This window comes from Balaenoptera physalus, assembly GCF_965194825.1.
Source record: "Balaenoptera physalus genome assembly, chromosome: 5".
NCBI lineage: Eukaryota > Metazoa > Chordata > Mammalia > Artiodactyla > Balaenopteridae > Balaenoptera > Balaenoptera physalus.
Genome location: NC_138884.1, coordinates 27700659 through 27726783, shown reverse-complemented (window position 1 = coordinate 27726783; position 26125 = coordinate 27700659). Strand labels below are relative to the sequence as shown.

Below are 26125 nucleotides of genomic sequence, written 5' to 3'. Positions count from 1 at the left end.
TGGGTCTGGGTCTCAGAGGCTAAGCCCAGGCATGCTTCCTGGCGCCCTGAGTGCACCAAATACCACAGGCAAATTGGGAAGCCACCAAGTTTGCTCTTCTCACTACTTCTTTTGTGTTCTCTACCAGCTCGCAGGGCTCTAGTCTTTTTCAGCCCTTCCCTTAGTAAACATACAACCGGAGTCAGAACCTGATTCAAATCCCAGCCCCATCTGTTACCAAGAGATGTGATTTAGGAAGTGTCTCTTCCTTTCTGAGCTTGATTTCCTTATATAATATGGCTTAATCACCTTTCAGCGCCAGGAGTGAGGATTCTGTGAGATAAGTTATGTAAAATACAGGAAACACAAGGAGCCCTTCATAGGTGATGGCCCATCATTGTTCTCCGATTGCTGATGATCTCTATTAGGTGTTAGGAGGCCATTGGCTCTGAGTAATAAACACCGGTGTGTGAGCAACTCAAGTCTTACAGTTTACAGAGACATTGCATTTTTAAAAGGTGCTGATATAGCAAATGGTTATCTGTCTGAGGTTTAGGCAGCTTAAAAAAAGTTAAGTGAATATTCAGGCTTTTTGGTGAAGGGAATTTTTGATCAGCAACTTTATTTTTTATTTATTTATTTTTAAACATCTTTATTGGAGTATAATTGCTTTACAATGGTGTGTTAGTTCCTGCTGTAAAACAAAGTAAATCAGCTCTATGCATACATATATCCCCATAACCCCTCCCTCTTGCGTGTCCCTCCCACCCTCCCTATCCCACCCCTCTAGGTGGTCACAAAGCACCCAGCTGATCTCCCTGTGCTATGCGACTGCTTCCCGAAGCTATTTTACATTTGGTAGTGTATATATGTCAATGCCACTCTCTCACTTCGTCCCAGCTTACCCTTCCCCCTCCCCATGTCCTCAGGTCCATTCTCTATGTCAGTGTCTTTATTCCTGTCCTGCCCCTAGGTTCTTCAGAACCTTTTTTTTTTTTTTTTAGATTCCATATATATGTGTTAGCATACAGTATTTGTTTTTCTCTTTCTGACTTACTTCACTCTGTATGACAGACTCTAGGTCCATCCACCTCACTACAAATAACTCAATTTCGTTTCTTTTTATGGCTGAGTAATATTCCATTGTATATATGTGCCACATCTTCTTTATCCATTCATCGGTCACTGGACACTTAGGTTGCTTCCATGTCCTGACTATTGTAAATAGTGCTGCAATGAACATTGTGGTACATGACTCTTTTTGAATTATGGTTTTCTCAGGGTATATGCCCAGTAGTGGGATTGCTGGGTCGTATGGTAGTTCTATTTTTCGTTTTTTAAGGAACCTCCGTACTGTTCTCCATAGTGGCTGTATCAATTTACATTCCTACCAACCGTGCCAGAGGGTTCCCTTTTCTCCACACCCTCTCCAGCATTTGTTGTTTGTAGACTTTTTGACGATGACCTTTCTGATGGGTGTGAGGTGATACCTCTTTGTGGTTTTGATTTGCATTTCTCTAATGATTAGTGATGATGCGCATCCTTTCATGTGTCTGTTGGCAATCTGTATATCTTCTTTGGAGAAATGTCTATTTAGGTCTTCTGTCCACTTTTGGATTGGGTTGTTTGTTTTTTTGATATTGAGCTGCGTGAACTGCTTGTATATTTTGGAGATTGATCAGCAACTTTAAATCATTCTACCTGCATACCTTCCTCCCTCCTTCCCTTCCTTCCTGGGGATGCACATTTTGAAAGCTCTGCCAGGAAACGCAGACCTCTCTCTCCCTCTCTCCTGGCCTCAGTGACTCTGGGGCCACCAGGGAGAGGACCGGGGTGGGAGGAAGGGGAGGGGCCACCTTTCCCTTATATTTCTATATATTTTTGTATGTAAAGATGCATGGTTAGTCATTCAGGAATTTGTAATTTAGAAATGTCGTCACTTAGTAGCTAGGTAAACCAGAGAACTTATAAAGAAATCATTGACCCACTTTCCGCTTTGCTTTGTTTCCCTTTCCTGTCAGGGGATGTGTTCAGAGGACAGCCAGTCACTTTTCAAGTCATTCTGCAATTGCCTCTGGCTTCTGGTTTGCTCCAAATGGCATTTCACAGGGTGCTGTTGGTTATTTACACTTGCTTTCAGGGAGCCAGGGTTCCTTGGCTGTGGGATCCAATCAAGAGATCCATTAAGGTCCTCCTAACTCTCCACGGGAGAACCTGGATTGGAAACTCTCATTGGGATGAATCAAGTCTTCTACTTTCTGTTTGAGCCCAAGGGGCGGAAGGCAAGGTGAATAACTATCCAACCCCTGAGGTGAGGTCTGTGAAATGCATGCCCACCTTCCAGCTCCATTATTCTAGGCTTGCTGGGCAAGTATTTGCTAGAGGGAAGGTCAAGTAGAACATTAAGGATTTGATCTGTGTTTACCCTCTAAACAGAAAAGGTGAACTCTTGTTTTTCTCATTTCGTTTTTTCTAGATTCCTTACCTTTAATATTTCTTAATAAGGAATCTCTTTACATTTCAGTAGTACAAATGAATTTTTTAAATCTTTGTGTTAACCTAGGAACCAAAGCAATCTCTAATACAAGTAAGCAGGCCTTAACAGATTTACATTTGGACTCTTTAATTAAAGCTTTTAAAGGAGAAATCTTTAATCTTTTGTTTACTCCATTGGCATTTTATAATATTTGCATATCTATTACTATAATGAATAATGTAAAGTACATTATTTCTAAAAGCATCTTTGTAATAATTTTCAAATCTATGTGGTCTAAAGGCTAATTTTCAAAGTTGTTGTTGCGGTCATATTATTTTATTAATGCTTGATTGTATATATTTTCTATTATTTATACAATTAACAGAGTATAAAGGCAGAGGAGCTAACATTTGTTGAAATTCTTCTGTGGTTCAGGCATTCTGCTGAGAACTTTTCACACATCACCAATTTGATTTTCATAACAACCCTGTAGGTTAGTTATTCTTTCCTCTGTTATAGATGAGGAAACTGCCTGCTGGAAAAGTTAAGTTTCTTACTTGAGGAGACCCTGCTAGTAACAGACAGAGCTTGGATTTATACTTAGGTTTGCCTGCATTTGGAAAGAAAAAAGGATAAAAAGGGAGATAAAGAAAAAGGAGAGAGGAAGATGAAATTGGAATGCACCCTTTGGAAAGCCAAAGGAAACCGAGGCAAAGTCAGTCCCAGTCTTAGAAATGCAACCTTGAGCGTGGAAATGAAAGGAAGAGGCAGAGCCAGGTGTGGTGTCACTGGCTCGTGGCTGTCGTGGTTACAGCTAGCTAGCTGACTGTATGCCAGGGAGGAAGCCTGAAAACTCTCTCTGGATTTTCCTAAAAAAGGTCTTCAAACTTTCCCCATATCCAGCCTTCTAGTTAAGCTGTCTTTGGGACCATGATGTAGAGCCATTCCAAGTTATACAACTGAGAGAGCATTGAACCTTTGGATGGAGGACCAGGGAAGGAAAAGGCCTGTTTGTGTGGTTATTGCACAGAGAAAAACCAATATCCGTGTTTATTGTGTGGGAGGTCAATCTCAAAAAGATTACGGCTACCAAAGGAGGAAAAATGTATATTTGACATACACTATTGATTTTTATTAATGTAATCTGTGTCAAATGTCATAAAGATTTTTTTGAATTTAGTGTCTGCTTCTTTTTTCTTTGTGGATATAAAAATATTGAGTTTTATATAGGATTGTTGTAATAGTTTGGCTCCCCAAACTATTTTTTTTCTTTTAAAGATACGGTAGAAGAAAAGGGGATTTCAGGTCTTTGAACGACCTGAAATTATATACAAGATTTATGGGAATTCATTAGGAAGGTGTATATTTCTGGAGCTGAGGCTCCACCACTTTCATTGGCTCCTTAAAGTGGATTATGAATCAAAACAATGAAGAGCCAATACTCTATAAAGTCTTACCTTTCTCAACTCTGAATTTTCTACCAAAGTGATTTTTCAGGAATTCATTGCTATTGCTTGCAGCAGGATTATTATAACTTGTAAAAAGTCTTATACCATTTCCAGGTAATTTTGTTAGCCTTCTGACCAGTTAAAGATGTTCAGTTTGCTATATAGTGTTTAAGCAATAGAAATGTATCACTGCCTGAATACAATGATAAAAATGTTAGTGCTTCTTTCTTTCTTTCTTTTTTTAAATTTTTATTGGAGTATAGTTGATTTACAATGTTGTGTTAGTGGTTCTTTCTTACTCTTATCCTGATAACCATATATGTGGCCCTTCAACTATAGTTCTCAGTTTCTCGTTGTGGGGAAGACCCTAGAAGTGTGTGTGTGTGTGTGTGTGTGTGTGTGTGTGTAGAGGGGGGAAGAAGAGAAGGAGCAGGGTCTAGATAAGCCAGGGGAGGCTCTTGCCTTAGTCTAAGGACTGATGTTGCCCCAGCTGCTCCCTTCCTTGCAAATGCTTCCATCAGGGAGCCCTTCCTGGGATGCTCTGTCATGTAGAGCACACAACTCTGACAGCTAAATCCCCTGGTTCTCCCTTGTTAATTCTCCTTCCCTACAGGTGAATGGAGAGAATAATTGGGTCCAAATACAGAACAGTGAGTAGGCATTTCCCATTTGCGCTATAAAATTCAGCTATCATATAATTTACAAGATGTGGACACGACCTAAGTGTCCATCAACAGATGAATGGATAAAGAAGATGTGATTTATATATACAATGGAATACTACTCAGCCATAAAAAAGAATGAAATGTTGCCACTTGTAACAACCTGGATAGATTTGGAAGGTATTATGCTGAGTGAAATAAGTCAGACAGAGAAAGACAAACACTGTCTGATATCACTTAAATGTAGAATCTAAAAAATAAAACAAACTAGTGAATATAACAAAAAAGAAACATACAGATAAAGAGAACAACCTAGCGGTTAGCAGTGGGGAGAGGGAAGGACGATATAGGGGTAGGGAATTAAGAGGTACAAACTACTATGTATAAAGTAAATAAGCTACAAGGATATATTGTACAACACAGGGAATATAGCCAATATTTTATAATAACCATAAATGAAATATAACCTTTAAAATTCGTGAATCATTATGTTGTACACCTAAAACTTATATAATACTGTACATCAGCTACACCTCAAAAAAAATAAATAAATCAAATCAAATCAATTTCAGCAGTTCTGATAGGATGGTGTGGCTAATCATTAGAGATCATGCACTCCACCCCACTTACTAAACGATCGTCAGGATATTGACCCTCAGGCTAGGAACTGCAAACTCCTCTTCCTTCCTATTCTCTATTTTGCAAAAGAACCATCTCTGGTCTCTCAAATAGGGCCCTGCTTGGGTGTAACCTGTGAGCTTTAGGAAGAGGGTGCCATATGCCCTCTGACTTTCACCTATTAATCTGCTCTCACCTGTTTACGCGCCCACTGTCCCCTCCCCCCTCATTGTTTCCTTGATAAAAGTCAGTATTCCTCTCTTCTGACAACCCGCATCCTCGTGGCAAATTCCATGGAGTCGTCATAAAGGCACCACGTGGTTTTGCTTTTGAAAAGATTCATACATTTATGGGCTGTTCTTTTCAGAGCCCTGCTGTTCTCGTCCATATGATTCCAATTTCGGGGTGTACCCCGTGACTTTTTCATAACTTCAATAGCTTGGGTTGTACCCTTGATAGAAATATGTATGATAAATTATGATCTGTCTCTCTTTTCTTAGTGCCAGTAAAAACTTTGGCTAGCGGAGGGCACCTCTTTGTTTTATATTTTTTTGGACGTTTCAGTTTGTCACAGGACTGAATGCAATTGGATGTTACAGCTATACTAAACTTTAGCATGTGTGCTTTTAACGGCCACTTGCAGATTTCTATTTCTGTGTGCTCGTAACCCATGTTTTTTAAAGATGAACACAGGGATTTTATAAAGTCCTTAGATGAATTCATTTTTTCCTTGCTCTTACTCACCATCTAGATCTTTGTCTTACAGGATCCATAATTCCTACACAGAATGGGAGAGAGTATTTTCAAAAAGCTTTGTAAATGGGGACAATCATCTATGAAAGGGCCTTGGAAATGTCCTTCAAATAGAACGTAAATGTCAAAGAGGGTATCTGGTCGTATTTAAGATCATGTACGGCAGATAGAGTTTGATAAAAAGAAATTCTATATTGTCTTTTATTATAAATTATATTTGGGGTGAAGGAGTTTAAACATTTCTGGTGCTTGTTATCTTAAAGGACTTTCTGGAATAGAAGGAGACCCAGCAATGCCATGGTTTAACTTCTTTGAGACTGGTTTTCAACTGAAAATGGACATGGTTCCCCTTACCCACCTCACACGTTTATCTTAAGGGCCAAATGAGATGCTGAAAGTCCTTTGAAAGCCAGAAGTGTCAGGTTTAATATGGTATTAGGATTCCGTGTTTCCAAATGAAGTCCTCTCGTCAGAGTATCATCCATCTACCCAGCAAAACCGGGAACAACCCAATGACAGTATCGTATCAAAAGCCTACTGGGCAGCTATCGGCTTAGTGGTAGCATGTACCAAGTAAAAATGGTGTGTAAATAAAACGGCCTTGCCCACAAGGAGCAGATGTTCACTGAAAGAAGGAAGGAAAGAATGAGAAGAAGAAAAGGAAGGAGAGAGGGAGGTAGGGATGGAGGAAGAAAGAGAAAAGGAAAAAGAAGAGAAGAGAAAGGAAAAGAAAAATGTTTTGTTACAGTAACTGTCTGGGATGGTAAATTGTCAGGTCCTTAGTTTTTTAAATCTAGGTGAAACTGACTATTTCTTATTTCTTTGGAAGTAGTTTAATACCTTATTTTACATCAATCACAGAGTTAAAAATAAGCGTAGGGAGTTCCAAGTACTTTGAGATTTCATGTACCTTTGGATTCCATGTACCTTGTTACGATTTCATTGCAGGATAATCCAAGTAGGAAACAGAGAAAGCCTGCCTAACTGTTCTTGGGGGACCTTTTGCCCAGGTACAATCAGAGGAATCTGGCTTTATGGAAATGAGTGCAAATTGAGGTAAAAAGAATTTGATGTTGCTTAGTTTAAGGTAGTAGGGTTTTGTGCTGAAATTAAGAGGGAAAACAAAGATCCAGGTGTTAAGAAGTATCAGATCTACAATCCCTAACACCCCCTGAAGGATCTGGAAAACCTCTCTCTGAAAGACATTTCTTTGGAAACTTTTTCTTATTTTCCTGGGCAAGTCTGGTCCTGACACCAGCTAAATAAAGGAGGGATTAGTACCTGGATATTTAAGAACTCCTGGCATTTAAAACTCAAATAATTATTTTTGAAGGGATTGAGGAAGGAGGGAAGAGGGCTATTGTCTATATTGTAAAGGGCAATTTTTTAAAACATTAAACATTTAGGAATATTCTTCATTGCACAAAGAACTATCTTTTCCCAAATATTATGAAACTCCTAGCCCTTTCAGTCTATCTTTTTTTCTTTCCAGCTTTGATGCAGATGTAGTTTATGTTTATAGAGATACATTTCATTCCTATGAACAATGATTGTAGTTTTTTTTAAAGTACAATGTGATAAATGGAAACTGGCACTTGGCCCCAATCTTGGGACAATAGGGAGTGGTGGGGACCAGGGCAAATTGGGGAGTCCATGCCCTATCGAAATACTTAGCCACAGGCCAATATTTACATTGCAATTGTATTGTATGGTGTCACCATGATGCATATTGTTATAGTTTATAAATATATACTGTCAGTTGAATTGTATCAGTAGGGATGTTCATTCCCTGATATTCATTCAGCATGTTTGAAATTAGCTCCAAGGTGCTACGGATTTAAATAATCACACTTTCCACAGAGAAGTGGTTTTCTGGTAACAGGAATGGGATTCTGGGGCTTGATGGAGTGTTGTGTCCTGCGTCCTGTGGTATAAACAACTCTGGAAAGACTTGAGTTCTATGTTGAAACCAGTTTTAACTGGTAATGGTGTGTGTGGCTGATTTTACATGACCAAGACCAGATTTCATTTCAGCTAATTAAATAAGCACTCAGTGAGATGAGAACTGAGCAATGTTTGTTTAGGACTAGGAGAACATGGGTGAATAAATGATAACAATGTCCTAATTGGGAAAGGTGTTCTGGTTTCCTCAAAGTCTTCTTGTGTTTGAGACATCTTACATTAATGTCTTACATTAAGGCAGAATGTGGTTGCACATTTAAATATATTTGCAACTGAACAAAGGTACTGTTAATGTTTGGTTTTCTTTACAAACAAGACCTATGACAGGTGTCTGACAGGGAAGTCAGCCAGAGAAGATTAAGGTATAATTTACCCCATCCCTCTAAATCCCATTCCCCTTTAACCCATTCCGTATTATATATTATTCATACATTTATCAATACTCTTGAGTTTATATTTTCAGCTGGTACTACCTCTCGGGACAGCAGTCAAGTGTTTAAGAGTGTAGACTTGTAGTTAAGAGCGTGGCTTTGGAGCCACTACCTGAGCAGGTCCTACACAGGGTACTGTGCACTTGGAAAAATGCATCCCTTCTGAGCTGTGCCACTGCGAAGACAGCCCCCAGGGCAGAGCTGGGGCTACACTTCAGCCCCACCCATCTCTCTTATCCAGGTACCTTTATGCAATGCACGAACAGCTCAGAGATCTAGAATAGCCCCGTATTTGAGTTTGAAACCCACTTGTCACTTCCAAGCTGGTGTGGTTTGGGGCAAATGGTGTTTCCCTACCTCACACTTCTCATCTGTAAGGTGAGGATGAAAGTAGTGCCTATATATTGGAGTTGTCTATATTTATAGTTGGAAAGTGTTGAGAACAGCCATCGGAACCTAGCAAGAGCTCAGTATGTCATGGTGATCGTTATAAGGAGTGAGAGTGGGGAGTTTCAACCTATGGCATTTGGCTCCATTCGTATTGGGTGATGGTTTCTATTAGCTGGAAGAGGTGGAAACTGAAAGTACTCTTGCTTCTTACTGGATTCAGCCTTGAGGTCCAATGCACCAGTTAAGGAACAGTTTCACTTCACAGTGTAGTGGGAAGAGAAGAGGATTTGGAATAAGTTGGCCTGGCTTCAAGTCCCAACTCTACTAACTTCATGTTTACATGTAGGTATAAGGCAAGAAAAATAATACCTACTCAGGATTTTCGCTAAGATCAGCGAGTTATCTTGAGAGCACTGAAGCGCTCTGCAGATGTTTAGTTTAGTTTTACTATGGGATCGCATAGGGTTTTAGACCAGGTGTTCCTTCCTCAAGACAGGCACCAGCTTGCAAACCATTTACTCTTTTGTGAATCAGTCGTTTCAGTGGTTTCAAAGAAGAAAATTTCTGGATTTTGGCAGTGACATTCCTCATAATAGTTAGCGACCTTCCTTAATAATAACAATACGTAACACCAGTTGATTGCTTACTGAGGGTCTGGCACTCTCACTTGACCATCACAATGACCCCAATAAGTAGCACTTAACATTATCCTCATTTTGCGGAGGAGGGTTCTGAGCCTAAGGTCACACACGCCGCCGGTAAGTGATTGAGCTGGTGGTGTGTGAGCCCAGGGCAGCCTGCCATGAGTGCACCTGTGTTAGCACTCTGCAGCCAACTTCCCTTTCCCCCTTGCGTTTCCCCCTCAAAAGCTAGTTTAAGTGGCCCCATGGTCTGAGTAAGAATGTGGCTGACCCCCTTTGGATAAAGGGCAGGTGTTGGTGTCATTTAACTTGAGTTCATTGAGGATGGACAAGTAACGCCTGATTGATTGCTTAGAATAGCAGCTCAGAACGTATGCAGGGCGGACAGTGGCTGTTCCAGCAGTGGGAAGGGCGGTCTGCAGTGTTCTCCATGTTGAGGTGGGGCGCACCCACCGTTCACACGCGCTCCTTGTGGTGTTCAGCTGCTTAGCATTGTTTCGGGGGCCTTAGGGTGCAAGCAGATGCGTGTCCTGTTTCTTGTTGCTTTCTCGGTGCCATCAGATCCATTCTTTGTCAGGGTATCTGACATCAGATTTCCTCTGGTTCCAGCAGTTAGAGGGAAGGGCTTTTTCCTGACTAGGTGATCTTGGTCTCAGTGTGGCCAGCTTGCACACACCAGGCTGTAGGAGAGACGTTAATCACTGGAGTGGTCTGATGATGACCCTTGCAGGCTTACGAGTCATATCCTGGACTGAAAGTGAACCTCAAGGGTAAAGCTCTGTGAAGTTATGGGAAGAGACCAAGTGGGTGGAGTTTTTTGCTACCTAACTAGGAGTCCATGTGGGGGAAGACATAATCCCTGCCACTCACTAATACCAAAATTTTTAGCCCCAGAGAGGCCACAACAAAATGTCTGGGTGAGTTGGTCTTGATATCCCTCCAAAACAGAGTGCTTGCTCAGATCCAAATGACATAATTGCTCAAAGGGGATTTTCGCTAAGGAACACAGCAAGGGAGAAAACCCTGTTGCATCATTATTTCTATTTTGAAAACCAAGAGGAAGGAGAGAACAGCCTGTTAAATGGAACTGAAATTATCATCTCCCTGGTGCCATACTGGGCTCTTGGCTGTTGTGATGGACAAGCTGAACTTTGGGGGTGAATCTGAATGCAATCTTATCTTCACACCATCAGAATCCTCTCATTAAAGCTGTAGGGATTTGTTCAGACCATGCATATCTCTAACATATTAGGAAAAACACATTAGCTAATATCCATCTTTACCATCCTTACTCTTATGAGAGCTTCACATTCTGAAGTCCAGTGATGTGGTGTTGCTGTGTAGTCATGTGAAAACTGAACTTTCACCTGAGAGAGAGGGTAACCAGTTAATGGCAATTCCATAGCTATGGTGAATAAGGACTGTGTGACATAGGGACCACCCAAAAAAGGAGGAAGAGTAAGAATTAAGGATACAGAGGGACTTCCCTGGTGGTCCAGTGGTTAAGACTCCGAGTGCTTCCGCTGCAGGGGGCACGGGTTCGATTCCCTGGTCGTGGTCGGGGAACAAAGATCCCACATGCCACGTGGTGCAGCCAAAAAAAAAAAAGAAAGAAAGAAAGAATTAAGGATACAGAGGGGAACAGAGCAGTGATGCCAGGACCCCAGAATGGCACTAAATGCTGCTCTTTATTTGCCTTACATATGCCTACATTCTCATCAAAGGAAGTAGATTTCCATCTTTTCTACCACAGCTGACTTAAATTAATTGAAAGCTTTAGGAGCATTGTTACTTCTTACTATTTAAAGTAAAAACAAATAAAAAAAATTCTTCACGTAACTCAGAAACTGCTTGAACATGAGAGAATTGTTTCCTTTCCCCCTTATATTGGGTTGTAGCCAACGTTCCTGGCTGACCTTGAACGTGGTATCAAAAGAATGTGCCTGAGGTATGTAGCCAGTGACCTTTATTATCACTATACACGTTGAGTGGAAGGTGTTTACCATATTACAGTCTATCTTAACTTCAGTCATATAGAGTCTGCTTGTTTTAGCTTTAGCCTTGGCAACAGGCCAACTGTTAGAATGACTCCTGACACTGAACTTGCAAATGCTTTAAAAATAAATGGCCAAGACAATTCTACTACGTTTTTCCAGTAGACTCTGGTTTTTAAAGAACATCATATATGGAGAAAGATTTTAGTTAGAAAAGGGTACTACTGCTTCTGTGTAATCAAAGAAGGGCGTTAGAGATGTAAAAAAGCGGGCAGCTGATGTTTCAGGGGCATGCAGTAGTTGGACGAGCTTTTTTCTTTTTTTCCTTTCCCTATTTTTACTTTCTGGCTAATTCATCACTCACTTTGTTCATTCATTCATCCATTCACTCCCTCCCTCATTTATCTGTTGAACAGGTATTAGGCACTTACCATGAGTTAGGCACTGAAGATGCAAAAATGTATGACATCATCCCTTTGCCTGGGAAACTGGATTCAGCAAGAATCTGCACAGATGTTTAATACTGGAATTAGTTTCTTGGGTTTTGTTAAGACCTAATGAGAGAAGCTTTGAAATGCAGATTGAAGTGTGTGTGCCCTCCGTGGGGAATTGTTATTTGTGCTAAATGGAGAATATACCATCATGGATGGTCTACGCTCTCATCCCAGTATATGAGTGGTTTGAGACTGCCCCAGGCTCAGGTTTGAGAGTCTGCAAGTGGGCACAGGAATGGGGCCGGGCTGCTTCACAACTGTGGGCAGCAACGCAAAGAAGGAATCGTTGGTGAAGGCAGACTCAGGGGCCAAAGAATCTGACTCGTCAGAGGCTTGAACAGCAAGTCCAAGGCAAAGAGTCTTCAACTGGGGCCGAGACTAGAGGCACCGCCCCTCAAATGTATTAGCTAATTACAACTGTGTTTTGCAGCTAGTTTTGTAGCTAATTTTGCAGCTGTGAACTGCTGGAGGTCTGTGTACACTCTCAGTCTGAGTTCTCTCCAGAATTTTAAAATTTGATGTTTTCATTTTTATTACGTTAATAATTAATAGTGTGAATAAAAGTCAATGCAAGTTATTCTGGGTTATCGGAATGACCACCTTTTGACTGACACGTGTTAGTGATCAAGTTAGCACTTGGATTTACTACTGTGATGGCTCCATATCAGTTGTTTTTGAGCCACTGAGAAGGTGGCGGAGGCGGCTTGAACAGCACAAGGTGCATTGGGCCAAAATAAGGTCAGATGATTTCACAGCACTCTACACAAAGGTGTCCTGAATCTGAATAGAGGAAAATGGCTGTAGAGTCACTGCATTGCGTAACAAAAGGTAACTAAGTATGCTGACTTCCACTCAGCCTGTGCAATATTCCTGCTCCAAGCGACAAGTTAGTGTCAACAAAACAACCCGGTCTTTCACAATAAGTTAATGTGGTTATTTCAGACTTCTATTGGTTTCATAATTTTGCTGTATTTGATTTGTAAACATATTTTGGTTTTATAATTGTGAATGAGTTTCGAGCATGAGAAGTTTATACTTGGTTTTATGTGTGTGGGTGTTTGTCACACCATTTTAAGGAAAGGTAGTACTGAGGGGGTTTGTGAGAATGTTTCTACCTTTAAGGTCCATAACTAACATTTGGGAAACTTTTGAGAGGAGGCTGTAATTGCTGACCCTTACCAGCTCTCCCTCACGCCTCCCCTAATTCTTGAGGTTATCGATTATTAATGTGCTGAGCAAAACCTGCCTTTGACACAGTCACAAAGACACTCTCTAAAATTTAAATAAATTTTGAGTAATAATATATTCATATGGTTCAAAAATCCAGAGATTTTTTTTTTAATGTTTATTTATTTATTTATTTGGCTGTACCGGATCTTAGTTGCAGCACACAAGATCTTCCTTGTGGCATACGAGATCTTTAGTTGCGGCATGCAGGACCTTTTAGTTGTGGCATGTGGGAACTTTTTTTTAATAGCAACTCATAGTTGCGGAATGTGGGATCTAGTTCCCCAACCAGGGATCGAACCTGGGCCCCCTGCATTGAGAGCACGGAGCCTTAGCCACTAGACCACTGGGGAACTCCCCCGAAGATATTATTATAAATCTACTATACTTCAATTTTTTTTTTTTTTAATTTTTATTTATTTATTTATTTTTAATTTATGGCTATGTTGGGTCTTCGTTTCTGTGCGAGGGCTTTCACTAGTTGTGGCAAGCGGGGGCCACTCTTCATCGCTGTGCGCGGGCCTCCCACTATCGCGGCCTCTCTTGTTGCGGAGCACAGGCTCCAGACACGCAGGCTCAGTAATTGTGGCTCACGGGCCCAGCCGCTCCGCGGCATGTGGGATCCTCCCAGACCAGGGCTCGAACCCGTGTTCCCCGCAGTAGCAGGCAGATCCTCAACCACTGCGCCACCAGGGAAGCCCTATACTTCAATTTTTAAAAAATGAAAAAATAATTATTGAAAAATCCAAAGATATTAAAAGGCCTGCAGTGGAAAATGTCTTGGTCCCATTACTCTTAGTAACCACTGTATTCATTTTTTGTGTATCTTCCCCAGATCCTTTTTGCACATTCAGGCAAATACCAAATCTAGCTTTATCCCACCCTTACCCCAACCCTTTCCCCAACCCTTCGTACAGAAAGGTTTCCTGCACCACCAGACTCTTTCAGCGAACATGTATCTTCGTGTAGCAGGACAGAGGATGTCGCCATTCTTTTTATTTTCTTTTGTACAGCTGCCTATTATTCCATCAATGTCATCATTTATTTAACTGCTTCCCTATTAATATACATTTATACTGTTTTCAAACATTTACTATAAAACTAATGCTGCAATAAATAATCTTGTCCATGTCATTTAGCCAAGTGAAACATCTGTAGGACAAGCACCAAGAAGTGAAATTACAGGGCCATTGGGTGCATGCATTTGGAATTTTGATAAATCTTGCCAAATTACCCTCCCTTGAGGTTTTACCAAGTTTCGCTCTGCCAAGCAATGTGTGAGGAATGCCTGTTTTCCCAGTCTTGTTCAAGAGAAAGTGTTATCAAACTTTGGATTCTTTCCATTCTGATAAGTGAAAATGGTGTCTCAGTGTATTTTTAATTTGCATGTCTCTTGTGAGTGATGTTGAACAGTTTTTCATCTATTTACAAGCTATTTCTATTTTCTCTTCTGTAAACTGTCTTTTATTGTTCTTTGCCCATTTTTTATTGAGTGGCTGCTCTTTTTCTTACCAACATTTAGGATCTACTTTTAGGGACGTGTGCCCTTTGTCCGTGACCTGAGTTGCATCTTTTTTTACCCCTAGTTTGTCTTTTGACTTAACGTATAGGGCTTTTGCCATGTAGAAGTTTGGGGGTTTTATGCAGAAGAATATATATATATATATATATATATATATATATATATATATATAATGTGGTTTCTGAATTGTGAGGCATAGTTAGAAAGGCTTCCCACTCCCAGATTCAAAGGGAATTTTGAAAGAACCTTTCAGAGATGTTGGCTCACTGGTGCTGATTAGGTTGCTGCCCTGGGCTACATCATAGACCCTTGACCTCGACGCTCACTCTGGCTCACCCTGTGTCATTCTTGTCTGTGGCATAGTTTTTGGGGACCTAAAGCTGGACAAGGGTATTTGCAGTTGCCTATCGAACTACTAGCAGACCAACTCTGTCAGCTTATACCCTGTTTCTTTTTCTTGGACATTTTTTGAGAGGGTAGTAAGGGGGAAAGGTAGAGAAGAAATGGCCAGCCGACCCTGGAAACTGTGCAATGACCTTCTTAGTCATGCCTGTTTGCGTCAATCAGGCCATTTCACAAATATTCCATCACTTGTTACTTTTGTGATTTTTTTTAATTAACTTTTTTTTCCAGAAAGTAATGCTACTTGTATAGTTAAAAAAGTAGCACTTTGATCATTAAACTTGACATTTTTATGGAGCCCATGCATTAATATTTTCTGATTTCAGTCATTCTAAGAGCCTGTCTAGATTGGAAGGAAGCTGTCAAAAACTGGGAAGTAACGATGTGAATCAGTTAGTTCGAGCCTGGCTCTGTTGGTGATGCCTTCTTATAGTAAACCCTTTAAAGAAGGTTGTAATGATCAAGTTGTAGTATATGGACATCTTTTTCTTTATGCCAGCCACCCAGGGTCTTGAGAAGGGAAGCTGCGAGTGCATGGCATAGAAGGGGTAATTACTAGGAGTTATTAGAGTTTGTAATTCAGGACGCCATAACCACTGAGACACAGTAAGGCCTTTGTCATTTGAAAGAACTCTAATGCGTAGGTACCATGATTTCCATCATACAATGTAATCTGATAGTCTAAGAAAAATAAAAAGCTCACCCCCCTCCCAAAGGAGGTCGAAAGAAATAAAGAAGAGAGAGGCAAGGTGGGGGGTCGAAGGGGAAAGAGAGGGAATGAGAGATGAGGAGAGAGAATCCCAAAGAGTCATTAGCCATAATTCAGTGACCAGGGAGGAGAAATCACTGGCAGAATCTAATCATCTGAGAAGGAAGGAAGTGGGGGGATCACAGGCACACGTCGGGGAGGGGGTGGGCCGGGGAAGGTGCTGACAGTTCAGACAAAACGGCGATCGGAGCCTTTTCAAAGTAAAATGAAAACAAACAAACAATTCCAGCATTCAGCAGAAAATAAGGGTTTAATTGTTTTAATAACAGTCGAAAAGTGAAAAGAAAGTATAGAATGGTATCACTTTAAAGAATTATAATTAGGCCAGAATCATAGCGTTATCTATCATATATTAGTTGCCAGACTGGTTATTCTCCAGTAAACCAAAGGTTTATTAAGATCAACATAACATTGCCATGACCCAGCCCAATACCAGTCATGTGTTAAGTCACTATGTAAATGTTTCTGGATGAATGAATGATTGAATGGTAAATGAATCATCTGTTTGGGACATATTTAGGTCTCTGACCTCAGTTCAGATTGAATAAAGATATTTATGGTCTTGGCTTTATTGTGACCGTGATTTACCTGTTTGTAGAACCAGATGGAAAGGTTATTGGAAAGGATTTCAACGACCACACTTGGGTGCCGTTTACATTGCCCCGGCTCCTTCTCTATCTCTGAGGTTTGGGGGCGGGGAGTTGTTTTCTTTTTCCATTTATGGGAAATGAATGAGTGGAGTTGTAAAATGATCAGTGATCAATGGAACGTCTCAAATGACCAAATACCTTTTTTAGCCCTGGCATCTGTAGTGGTCGCTTTGACAAACAATAATTGATTCATACACCCATGTGATATTATGTTCTCGTCCTTGATTTTTATGTCATTGGGAGCTGTTCTTTTTTTTAAAATAAATTTATTTATTTATTTTTGGCTGCATTGTGTCTTCTTTGCTGCGTGAGGCTTTCTCTAGTTGCAGTGAGTGAGGGCTATTCCTTGTTACGGTGCGTGGGCTTCTCGTTGAGGTGGCTTCTCTCATTGAAGTGGTTTCTCTTGTCGCGGAGCACAGGCCCTAGGTGCGCGGGCTTCAGTAGTTGTGGCTCGCGGGCTCTAGGGCGCAGGCTCAGTAGTTGTGGCTCACGGGCTTAGTTGCTCCGCGGCATGTGGGATCTTCCCGGACCAGAGCTCAAACCCATCTCCCCTGCACTGGCAGGCGGATTCTTAACCGCTGCGCCACCAGGGAACGTCCCTGGGAGCTATTCTGATTGTTGAAGGTTGGCCTGAGTAAATCTTTTCTCATCCCCCAAAGGTCCCCTGCTTCTATGAATTGGGCATCAGTTATTACTTCCATTGTTCGAAAAAATAGGCTCTAGGTCTTGTGGGGATCCAGGACAGGGGAGGAAAAAATCCTGGGTTGGAGGTGGGACAGTCCAGCCCTGGAGACTGGAGGAGGAATTTAGACCCACTGAGGCTAGGCGCGTTGTCTGAGAGTCTCGGTAAAAGGCAGCCGGCTAAGACCAGGGCAGAGGTGAGCAGATGTTAGCAAGTAGGGAGACTGTGTGCTCAGGGAATTGGAATGTTGGGGGCAGGATACCAAGCCTGGTATTCAGCCACAGGGGAATAATTCTAGACACTGGGTCAGAATGATCTTGTTATTAATAGGACCAGCAGGAAGATGGCGGTTCCTCAAATACTCTTTGCCACAAGACAGAGCCTATAGCCAAGTGCCAGGGTTTTATGTTCCTCCACTCCGGGGTTTAGGTAGCTGGAGAAAGAGAGGAGATGAAGGAGTTCGTTTGGACCACTGCAGGCTCACAGGCTTGGGGGCCAAGTCAGGGTCAAAAACAGGCTAATCAGCACCCCAGCTGTCTCACGCTTTCCAAGGTGATGCCTGTTGTCAGTGTTTCATCCTAACTGTGAAGCATCTTTATTTATGAAAATTGCTAACAACTACACAAGTGGGGGTTAAGGAGAATACTGTAATTTTTATGGATTGTCAGTTAAAAAAAACCAGAAAGGATGCTGTGGGATCTAAAGTACATAAGGACATTGGGTCTTCGTTTCTGTGCGAGGGTTTTCTCTAGTTGTGGCAAGTGGGGGCCACTCTTCATCGCGGTGCGCGGGCCTCTCACTATCGTGGCCTCTCTTGTTGCGGAGCACAGGCTCCAGACGCGCAGGCTCAGTAATTGTAGCTCAGGGGCCCAGTTGCTCCGCGGCATGTGGGATCTTCCCAGACCAGGGCTCGAACCCATGTCCCCTGCAGTGGCAGGCAGATTCTCAACCACTGCGCCACCAGGGAAGCCCCAGGACATTGAAATAAAGTTGAAGTTTCTGGAAGCTAGAAGTCCTTATTATTACTCTTTTTATTTGTACTACTTCCCTCTAAGCATCCTCAACCCCCTTAAAGAAATTATTCTAGAAGCTGATGCAGTAAAATGAGCACAGGCTTTGGAGTCTCACTGCCCTAGACCCACTGACCGGGGCTGCCACCCAAGTGGCTGTGTGCCCGTGTTCTCATCCATCAAATAGGGATAAGAGTTGCATACATGTCATAGGATGTTGTGAGGATTAATTAGAAAGTGCTCTATGTAAAGTGATTAGGATAGCAGCTGACATATGGTCAACGCCATTATTGGCTTTGTTTGGTTGTTGTTTTAAGGTCAATTGGAAAAATAGACATATGCTTGGCATATATAGTACATTTCATTCCATTTCTTCAACCAGAGTATAAACAAGGCATCTAGCGGAAACATAAATTCTGTTCCCCAGACCCTTAGGATCTCTAGGGTCTTCTCCACCCTTTGGGCCTAGTTGTCTGTTGCCAGTTAGATGCTAGGGTAATTCTGGAAACTTCCTTCGAAGGCTGACTGAGCCCTAGCGAGGGCACTTATCTCAGAGAGAAATCACCTTCTAGGAACTAGGAAAGGAGTTGTGTGTGTTGTCTGGGCCACAGTGGCTCCCCTCTGGGTGTCCACACAGGAGCTGGTCTCAGGTCTCAGTCACAAGGGTCCCTCATTCCATTCTGGAGAATAAACAGAAAATACCAAACTGTGAGGCCTGAACTTGCCAGTATTGGTAGAAACTTTGGGGCCACCTTGGAAACCAGTTCTTCAAAGGTTAGTCCCCTCCAGGAGAAGGTGGATGAAGGAGGCTTCTCCCTAATAGAAATAAAAACAGCAGAGATTTTGCCACCTTCCCTGGGGCGGACCATCTTACCTCCCAAGGAGCACAGTGGCACTCGATTTCCCTTGCTGCACCTGCCAGCCCAAGGCCCTTGTCACCCTGTGAGTGGGAAGCAGCTTAGTGGACTCTCTTGGCCAGTGAAACGGATCCTGACTTCACTCACTTAATGTCTCTGAGCCTCCATTTCCTCATCTGTGAAATGGGGATTTCATCTGGGTTTTTTGCAAGGATTAAAGAGGTGATTCTGTGTAAGGACAGTTCCTAGTATAAAAGAAGGGGCTCAATTAATCTCCTCCTCCTCATAAAGTTTCCTAACTGGTTTTCCCGCTTCCGTTCCCACTTCCCTAACAACTGCATGCTGCCATCAGAGGGATTTCTACACAACGCGTGTGACTCCCCAGCCCCCAAAACCTTCCCCAGTAGGATAAAGTCCAAACAGTGCAGCATGGGGCTGCCCAGCTACAATCTGATCTCTATTCCAAACCCGCAGTCATGCCCCAAACATGCCATGTGCGTTCCCACTGTGCTGGGTCACCTTGCCACACGTGGGCAGCTGCAGCCAGGAATATGACTGAACAATTCCCGAGTGCCAGGCACTGTAAATGTTCCATGCGCCTTATCTGCTTAAATCCCCACCACAGCCCTGTCAGGAAGATACCATCATCTTCATTGCATGGGTGAAGAAATTATGATTTTTTTTTTCAAATTATACACCTTGCTGCAAGGTCATGACCCTAGGATGCAGTCAAACTGGGATTCCATCCAGATTCTTGGTGCTTTTAAGTGCTATCTTCTACCAAGTTCAACACCAGGACACTGTTCGAAACACTCTCTTGCATGAGCATCCCAGCCCTGGTTAATCGCCCTGGAGCATCTATTCTACGTACCCTTGAACTGACCAAGCAAATGAGCATTTTATTTCTGTGAGTTTTTTTTTTTTTTAATAAATGTATTTATTTTTGGCTGCATTGGGTCTTCGTTGCTGCGTGCGGGCTTTCTCTAGTTGCAGCGAGAGGGGGCTACTCTTTCGTTGCGGTGCACAGGCTTCTCACTGCAGTGGCTTCTCTTGTTGCGGAGCACGGGCTCTAGACACTCGGGCTTCAGTAGTTGTGGCTCACAGGCTCTAGAGCGCAGGCTCAGTAGTTGTGGCGCACGGGCTTAGTTGCTCCGTGGCATGTGGGATCTTCCCAGACCAGGGCTCGAACCCATGTCCCCTGCATTGGCAGGCAGATTCTCAACCACTGCACCACCAGGGAAGTCCCGAATGAGCATTTTAATGGTTGCTGTTTGTATGTGCTGCTTCTGTCTTCCCAGTTGGATCCTTGTCTCCCCAAAGACAGCAGAGATAGATTGTGTTTCCATTGCCCAGCAAAGAGAGCTACGGGAGCTCAGTGTACATTTCATAATGACAAAGATGAAAACCCGGCCTCCAGGAATGAGACCGTATTTATTCCTTCACCTCTTCTAGAGACTAATAACCATGGTGACCACTTAACTAAGATTCAAAACGTAACCATGACAAGCGCTTTTTCACCTACCACTCAGTCTCCTTTGTAATGTAAGATGGAAGTGTTATGACCTAAAGCTCTTTTCATGCTGTCAAATTAAGCATTATTTTTTTTTTTTTTTAATTTTTATTTATTTATTTTTGGCTGTGTTGGGTCTTCGTTTCTGTGCGAGGGCTTTCTCTAGTTGCGGCAAGTGGGGGCCACTCTTCATCGCGGTGCGCGGGCCTCTCACTATCGCGGCCTCTCTTGTTGCGGAGCACAGGCTCCAGATGCGCAGGCTCAGTAGTTGTGGCTCACGGGCCTAGCTGCTCCGCGGCATGTGGGATCTCCCCAGACCAGGGCTCGAACCCGTGTCCCCTGCATTGGCAGGCAGATTCTCAACCGCTGCGCCACCAGGGAAGCCCAAGCATTATTTTAAAAAATCCTACATACATTACATGGACAAGATACTCCACGGTTTATGTAGCACTTCCTTGAACAGTATGTCATCTGATCTACTCAACAACCCTGGGAGATGGGCAGAGAAGATAAATGATTCTTGACTTAGTGGCAGGAAACTGTGGCTCAGAGAGGCCAAGTGACCTGTCTGAAGTCACACAGCTCGTGAGTTAGGGAAGCCAGAACTTGAATTCGCCACCTCTGATTACTTTACACAACCCTGGGCGGGCCCTGCCATGTTAGAAACGTGCCCATTCCCATCAAGGAGATAGACCACTGCCATCTAAATGTTTCCCTTGTATTGCTGGCACTGTCCCAAATTTAAAGGAACTTAGTTTTTTTAGGGGTTTCCCTGATGATCTTTTTGGAAATTATTTGAAATAGGCATGTTGGTAATTTCCTAATCATTTGGCTTGCTAATTGTTAAAGTGTTCAGTCATTGTGGTGGTTTATTCGTTGGGCCTTCTGTGGAGGGCCAGGAGGCCTGAGAGCCTGGGCATTGGTTACATGGGGGCCCTGACTCACTTTTCCTCGGAGTCCATTCAGAGGAGTGAGGACTGATGGTCAGAAAGCCTAAAACTTTTACAAGGAAGGGATTTTTCCGTCCTAATAAAAATTTTCCAAGAATGAGCCCAAAGAGAATCAAAGATCAGGCAAAATGTCACATGACTCACCTCCCCATGTACATGGCTAGATGTATTCTTTTCCTATTAAAAAAAAAAAGAAAAATATGTACATTGCACTTAAATAAAGTAAAGCGTGTTTAGCGTAACTTTATAGACAAACTCTTGGAAAACTACATATTATCAACTCGAATCATGTCAGTATGTAACAAAATTAAACATATAGAAATTTTGTAATGTGCTGAAAGGTTTTTGTGCTTTGTTTAGTCTATCCAGAGCTTTCCACCTATTTTCACATCATAACACACTTAGGAATTGGTAGTATTTACAGGGCACATGGGGTAAGTGCCCACCCAGCTGCCCTAAAGGGCTGAGGTGTCTGTGTGCTGCCCCATGTGTGTCACCATCTCCCGGGGCACCACTGGGAAGCCCTGTCCTGATAGACAGAGAATTAAGGGCTGGGCACTGGGGGACCCAGAGCCCTGCTTTGCTGTCTCTGTCTCAGAGAATGCACTAGTTTCACTGGTGGAAACCCTGAGTGCATGAAGCACACGCCTCTCCCAATCTTATAATCTTCACGCTTTGACAGAGCCATGGAAAGAATCTGTCTTCCTGATCTGTGTTCTAGATTTCAGAGGCCCTGGCCCTCGACCAGCAAAGAAGAAGTTCTGAAGCTGGAAGTGCTGTGCTGGGATGCCCAACCCTGCCCAGTTCTCAGCTGGGCCATTGCCTCACTCAGGACCTTGTAGCCAGTATCTTCCTTGACGTCCCTGAGTCCTTAGTTGTAGCTGACATGCTGCCGGGAAATTAGTCTGAGAGCCGTAAATGAGATGTTGTCACAACAGGAAAAGGGGAGGCATGTCTAAAAGGATAAGGGCTGGCGAATTAGCCATCAAGGGAGAATCACTGACATTCTGGAATTGTCTATGTAATAGCTGTCGGACAGGAAGCCTGTGCAGTTTGAAGAAGCATCTTAAATATTGTTCATTTACAACTGGAGAATATTTAAAACTTAGGCTTTTTCTCCCTCTGTTTCTCCCTCTTCTCTCTCCCTTCCACCCTGAACCAATACAGGTGACAGAAAGAAAAGTTGGGGCAAAAATCTTCTGTCTGTATCTTCTGGATTCAGGGAACATATGGTGACTCTCTACAGAGTCAGGATGTTTAGGGTTGCATAAAAGAATCTGAGGGAGATAGTGTGGAACTGTTACGTGTTTTCAAAAACTGTACTGGTTGAGAAACATTGGCATAAAAGGAGTTCTTGCCTGTGATTATATTTTTTAAAAGTTTTAAAATACTGATTTTGATGTAATCCTGTTCTTTTGTTGCGTATTGTGTTCATTAAATCCGAAGATAGAAATCAAAATTTGAGGGTTTTTTTTTTTAAGAGCCTCCCCTACTCTAAGCTCATTTTAAATGAGCATGCTTTAAATGAGCATAGTATAATATGTGTGTATGCGTATATATATATGTGCATACTATATGTCTGTATATGTATGTATGCATATACATTTATGTGTGCATGTGTCATTTTTGCTTAGAGATTAAGAAGCTAGGTACAGAAGATGTAATTCAGGGTGAAAGAAACAAAGCACGACCTTCAATACTTTCAGTTTCCCCATTCCTTGATAAAACAATAATATAAAAAATAATTCCCCCTACCTTTCATCTTTCTTCATCAGTCTCTGCTTGAAGATATATGAGTCAGTGACATTGCTGGTATTGTATAGTTGGTTGTCATACTGCTCTCTATGTCTCTTGTGTCTGGTTTATAGCATGAAAAAAGAACAATTTCTTGGTAATGACTTAGAAGTCACTTTGCAAAAAAATGCCCCCCCCTGCAGTATACTGCTTTTATTATTGCCAGTGAGCCTTTTTTTTTTTTGCCATCCATTATTGATATTTTTCAGAGTAGTTTACAAGGACTTTCCAGGCCATCCCTGAACTATTTCTTAAGAAATCTTAATTGGGTTTAATATATTCCATAAGGGACTCACCTACATTTGCAGGTCATTAACGTATATTGAAAAACACGTCAGGTCATAATACACAACTTGACGAAATAAGGGCATTACTTGCTACCGCACACCTGGCTTTGCAAAGTCAAACCATCTTTGGCAGATTTCCTGGTTTGGTTTCTCCCACTTGTTGGTGCCATGGTGTTCTTTTTATTTTCAGATCCTCCCAGCTTAGTTTTCTCTTTAAAGCTTTATCTGGACCTTAGGTGAAGATTGCTTTCACTTGATTCATCACAAACTGAAATGTCTCTGTGAAATAGCCCTTAGTCTTGTCCAGGTGACTTAAGGCTAAGCTAGAACCAGGATTCTTCTGAAGAGTGCATGCCAGTGGAGTTGGATGCCCTCAAAGGGGTAAAGTCAAGACAAAACACCCAGTGATCAAGCCAGGCTGCTACTGTACCTCTCTCCTGTAAATAGCCTGATTGTTTTAATTACAGTTCTGTAGCCGCTATTTTTATCTGTTCTGGAGTATTTGGATGCAAGTCTGGAAAGCGTATTATTAAATTGCTGTTAATGCCTTGGCACTTTGTTCTGTAACACTTGCCTTGCCAACGTACAGAAGGGAACATTTATTCAGAGCCCATCTTAGATGGAGCCAGGGGGTTAGTTAGGGTTTTAGTTGGACACTTTTGGTTACAAGGACCAGAGACTCAAGTTACCTCGGGTACCTAGGTTTCCTTGCCAGGATACATGCAACCTGGAACCGGGCCTGGAGAGCTGACAGAGAGCCTGTGACAGCTGTAAGAAGTGGCTCCCCGCCTTTCCCTTGGCTCCCTATCACGGCCCGCTCCTCTGCGCTCTGCATTTCTGCTCTCTTCTCCTGAAGACGCCAGGCTTCCTCAGCCTCTGCTGTGTATCTGTTCTTTAGCTCAGTGTTTCTGCCTCTGTGTCATCTGGCTTGTTTGCTGCCTTCCCTTCTCATGGAATCCTTTCAGCTTCCGCTTCTGTAGCTACTTGGCTTTCCTCTTCCTCTGTCTCAGCTCAGATTCCCTTGAGAGGGTGTGATGGGCCGGCCTCATCTTCCACTTAGGCCCCTGTGTGTTTGCCCTGATCTTAGTCACGGGTGAAAGGCAGCCTTATTTTATACAGTGTGACCCCATGCATGCATGCTAAGGGTGACCAGTTCTTAGGGTGGCTGGTACCCATGACGGAAAGTAGCAGGAGCTGACTGGTTACAGAGTCTCATCTTTTATGAAATCTTACTGGCAGGATCTTCCTTATGATATTTTGTATTCCTTTAGTAGTTCTTTTATTATTGCTTTATTATAATATATGCACCTTGTAAATAATTACGAATACAAAGTTTTATAAAGTATAGTTCTAACAGCATAACAATTACTTTTGAAAATATAGTTCTAACAGTTAAAAGAGTTCCTAATTTCTTCCCTATGGGGCATCTCCCCATACGGATGTCATTCTCCAAAGGGAACCATTATCAACAGTTTGATGTACATCCTTCCAGGCATTTCCAGTGTAGGTATAAACACATATTGCCTCTTTATTTGCCTTGCTTATGTGTAGCTAAATGCAACACTGTGGGTACTTAAAATATAATGAATACACAGTTTTAAAATATAATGAGTACTCAGTGATGAAAGTTGAGAAACTAATTTCATTCATTTCACTTTTATGGTTTTTATTTTGGGACTGTAAACTTCCTGACTTAAAGATAAGCTAGTTATTAAAAACACCCAATCACTACAACTGAGTTAAGCCCTGTGTGTATTAATATGTATCAATTTGTTGTATTGCTGTGCTTTATATACTAAAGGGAAAAAAATGAACTTTAAAAAAAATTTCTAAAAGACAAAGGCCAGACCCCTCTCCATCGGAGAGTGTTTTAAGGATGCCATTCATTTAAATATTGACCCGAAACTGGTATGTTGCATCCTAGCAACAAGATTACTAACCTGTGGTTGCGAAGAGCAGCTTTAATGTAAACACAGTAACCATCTATTTACTTGATGGCTTACTTGATCTCTCTTTGAGTAAATAAAGCCCAAAGTAGAAGGTTGGAAGTAATTGAGAAAACAACAAAAATTGTTTTTATATCATGAAAGTATTGGATGTACATTCGAGAAACTTTTGGAAACAGAACAACACAAAAGAAAGTAAAATTGTTTTATCCACCAAATATGTTAATTTTTGTAATCTTTAATAATAATGTTATAATTCATAACATAGACAATATTATACTTGTAATTTGACCGAGTGGGATCATATAGAACAAAAATTAGAGTTTTGTGGGGTTTTTTTCCACATAACATACTAGGTATGTTTTGCCATCTCATTAAATAATTATTCGAGGACATGAATTTAAATGTCTAAATATCATTGTATAGATGTACTATAATATATATAGACATTCTAGATCATTTCCTAGATGTAATTTTATTTTTTTTAATTTTTAATTTTTAATTTTTAAAAAAATTTTATTTACTTTTGGCTGCGTTGGGTCTTCGTTGCTGCGTGCGGGCTTTCTCTAGTTGCGGCGAATGGGGACTACTCTTTGTTTGATTGCCGGCCTTCTCATTGCGGTGGCTTCTCTTGTTGCGGAGCACGGGCTCTAGGGTGCGCGGGCTTCCGT

General features: G+C 41.9%; 1 protein-coding gene and 1 long non-coding RNA gene across 4 annotated transcripts in view; both read left to right on the top strand.

The window, feature by feature from the left end:
• TBC1D9 (TBC1 domain family member 9) overlaps positions 1-26125 on the top strand; it is a 111253-nt gene that overhangs the window by 13543 nt on the left and 71585 nt on the right. The gene's annotated exons all lie outside the window — the stretch shown is intronic.
• On the top strand, positions 13476-25956 carry LOC309661649. Its single transcript, XR_014264137.1, has 2 exons — positions 13476-20549; positions 20856-25956. It is a non-coding gene; the product is annotated as an uncharacterized lncRNA (long non-coding RNA).